The sequence below is a fragment of the Lactuca sativa genome, chromosome 4 (genome assembly GCF_002870075.4).
Source record: "Lactuca sativa cultivar Salinas chromosome 4, Lsat_Salinas_v11, whole genome shotgun sequence".
Classification (NCBI taxonomy): Eukaryota; Viridiplantae; Streptophyta; class Magnoliopsida; order Asterales; family Asteraceae; genus Lactuca; species Lactuca sativa.
The window spans coordinates 272,948,482-272,952,818 of record NC_056626.2 but is presented as its reverse complement, the minus strand read 5'-3'; positions in this window follow the sequence as shown (position 1 = coordinate 272,952,818).

Below are 4,337 nucleotides of genomic sequence, written 5' to 3'. Positions count from 1 at the left end.
CAAGGAAGCCCTAAGATGCTCAAATATGAAGTTCTAGCTTGAAAGCATGCTCAAAGCCAAGAAGGACTCAAGAATAAGCTATAAATGACCATAAAATCTCTAATGGCGAGATCTAATGAAGGAGTGATCAAGATGGCAACTTTTTACCTCCAAATGGTTGCAAAGACAGTGAATCTCCCAGATCTAAGGCCTTCTAAGCAATCCAACCTCTTCAAGCTTCTATTTCCCTCCAAAAGAACACAAGATTTACTCTCCAAAGCTCTCACACACACACAAGAACAACTAGGGTTTCTCTCTCTAGATGACAAGGTGGTAAGGGAGGCCGGTTAAAGGACTTTAGGTCCTTTAAATGGGGTGCAAACCCTAAAAACTAGGTTTTCCATACACAACGTTAACTCGTCGAGTTGGGGTTCTCCAACTCGTCGAGAAGGTTCTAAAATTCACGCGACCATCCTGATCTTTACACAACGAGGTGGGGCATCCAACTCATCGAGTTGGTCTTTTGAAATGCACAAAAATCCTTAAAATTTAATACATGGGAGTCAGGATGTTACTGAAAAACATTTATCGATTATGAAATATGCATGCAAAAACTTATAACTTGTTATAATCGATATTTTATCAGTGTTTCATAACATAGCTAATTGATGTTGATATACCTATGATATGGTTGTTTAAACATGTTACGAACTAGTAAATATAACTTATCATTTTGTAAACGATGTTATGACTATACATGATAAATTCATGTCGTAAAACGTGTACAACAAATGTTAATCAATTTTGTATCATTATATCTATATCCTACATGTATTTACACATATGTTGAAAATATATGTATAAATTGTAACACTAATATCTTGGAATTTATACATGCACCAAATAAACTTACCATCTATTTAAGCGAGTAAAAAATACTTATGTGGATACATCGAGCTTACTCGACTTTCATAAGGCACTTTTTCGTATATCATAGTTAATGGCCTTTATCATGAGACACTATTCATTACCTAAGTTTAACCACTTAGTATACCTATTTGGCTATAACCGTTAATCCTTGGAGCGAGATACGTTTGTGTAGATCTATACATGTTGACACCCTCAACTGCGGTTGCTAGCTACAACATCGACAGATTAATCAAAGCGGGTGATAATTATCTTTAGTTTCTCCATGATGTCCAATGAAGCATCGTAAGGAGTTACATCTAGTCACATAGCTAGGTTATCGAAATCACTATAGGAATTAACCGAACACTTTATCTAAAAATCACGGACTCAGTTTCTCTTTTTATCAAGCATTAATTGGATCATTTATCTACAACCCACGGATTCGGTTTCTCTTATCAAATATTATAAGTATGGATTTACTTATTATATATATTTTTTAACATTTTAATTATCTATTTAATTATCAAACATTGTAAGTATAGAATTACTTATGATTAATCTCTTGGTCAAACATTTCTAGTATGGATTCACTTATGATTTATTCTTCATCAAACATCATTTTAACTACAAGGGAAATACTTTTTAGACTCTTTAAAAGTATGATTACTATAGTTAGTTGAAAACCTTTAACTCTCACTAACCTTTTTGTTGACTTAGAAATTACATGTATTCTCAGGATATCATCAAACTAGTTTTTAGCAAAAGAAACGTTAATGGATTTCGGGTAACTTAGTTTTACCTAACTTTTATTATATCGACCTATTTGTTAAGGCAATTTATGAACTTATTACTATTATTTGTATAAACCTTGTGTTTGAAGTTGAAAGTGAAATATAACCGTTGTATTGTTATTGTTGTAACTTGTGATTTTTATTCAATTTGCTTGTGATCCATGAACTAAGTCACACAGCCCGGCGTGCTCAGCCACCTTGGCCGGGGGTGACACATGTTTGTTGTTAAAATGAGTAAATTGTTGGATTAGGTGTCTAAGACCATAACTATAATTGGTATATACTTGACTCGAGAGTAGCATGGTCCATTTAGGTTGCATATTACCAGGACAATTTGATAGGATGGACTTTTGAGAAGAGGTTTTTATGAATTATTAATATATTATAAGTTCTAATATATTAATATGAAATCATATGATTTAATTAGTATTGATCAACAATTAGTTTGGAATTAGTTTAGTGATCAAAAGAGACTAATTAAATCTATGGGGACTAATTATGGTAATTAGTGAAACATATGGATTGGGCTAATGATCCATGTTGGACTAAGTTTATGTAAGGATACATAAAGAGTTAGGAAACATGAACCTTGGACCATAAACCCATGGGTATTGATTAAGGTTTGCTCATGACCCTTAGAATCCTACAATATATATATATATATATATATATATATATATATATATATATATATATATATATATATATATATGTTATCCCATGGCAAAAAAAACATGAGCTAGTGTTCTTGGAGTACATTTGAACCGATTTTAGGTGCAAGAAATACTCTATCAAAAGTCTTCTTTGTCCTAGGTGTGTTGTGATTCCATTTGAGGCATTCATACTATTGGTGCTAAGCTCTTAAAGGCCAAATACAACAAGTTCTACGAGCTACATACAGAGGTAAACTTCTAACTAGTATTTTATGTTGTTTTTATCAACTGCATGCTAGTTGTAGGCCTAAAGCTTTGGAAACAATATTGCATGTATAATTAGAGAAAACATAGATCCAAAGCTTTTAGGGTTGTATGTGCGCCATAAGATGTTGTAGTATACAAAACCCAACAATGGTATCAGAGCCAAGGGTTGTTTTTTATTATATTTGATGCTTGGCTGGTTTTCTAAGCTGGAAAAATAAAACTTCTACTGTCTGACAGATGAACTCACCCGAGTCCAAGAACAGACTCGACGAGTCCACTCAGAAACTCATCAACTCGGCGAGTCCAGTTCTGGTACTCGACAAGTTGGTGCCCTATTTGTAGAATTTCATGTTTTTTTTTGCCAAAATTGGATTAGGATCATTACCACTTACTGTTTTGAATCATAAAATCTGTTCTTTTTGATATGGTAATGATCATTCTCATCTAATTACAAGATTATTGTCATAGTTTAAAGAAATTGTATTAGTTTATATGATAAGCTAATTTTCTTGCAAATAGTTGATGTGAATTATCTTGACTTGTTAGTTTAGTTAGATCATGAAGAAATTATTTTGATTAGCTAAAAATGATGATCTAAATGTTTTAATGAACTCCATAACTTGTCCTCAAGTTATGGAAAAATGAAAAGTCTTTCTTTTAAAACTCATTAAAACTCATAGGTTATAGAAAATGAAAAGTCTCATTTTTAAATGGTTTTGAAGTCTTCTATAACTTGCCCTCAAGTTATGGAACTTGAAAAGTTTTTCATAAAAACCACATTAAACTGATAAGTTATGGAAATGAATTTTTTTTTGAAAACTTCAAAACTTGCCCTCAAGTTTTGGTATTTTAAAACTCTCTCTTATGAATACTTTAATTCCAAACCCTAGAATTTTAAAAGTTAAAATTCAAACTTTATGGACTTTATTAAATTATTTAAAGTGTTTAATTAAAGAAGATTAATAAATCCATAATGACATGGTTTAAGTTTAATTAAATTAAGCGTATAGTTTAATTAATAGATTAAACCACCAAATATTGTAAATGTATAGAATACACCCTTATACTATTATACTATTAAAAGTTAATACTTATATATATATATATATATATATATATATATATATATATATATATATATATATATATGTATATATATCAGCCTTACCGTTAATAGGCCTCATTCACGAAGCCAGTCTATAAGGGGGGTATAAGGTTAATGCCTATAAAATGACAGTTTAATGGATGTCCACTTTCACCCACCACATCCTTGACTGGTGGGGGGTCGTTAGCCGAACGTGTAGGATACGACAATAATTCTCATTAAAGTATAATGATAATTATAAAGTAACTAAATTTTTACTAAATTCCTAATCTTAGTTACTTTAGGAAAAATGTGAATATGGTGCTATCCCATGAAATTGCACTTTGCACCTTGTTAAGTCGTTAGTGGAGCGTGTTTGGATAACCGACACACTAATCTAGCAATAACAGTGCATGGCAAAGGGTTGTTTTATATTATATTTGATGCTTGGTTGGTGTTCAAAGCTGGAAAAATCAAAATTCTGCTATCTGACAGATGAACTCGCCGATTCCAGGAACAGACTCGACGGGTCCACTCAGAAACTCATCAACTCGGCGAGTCCAGTTCTGGTACTCGACGAGTTGATGCCTAATTTGTAGAATTTCGAGTTTTTTTTTTCCAAAATTGGATTAGGATCATTACCACTTACTGATT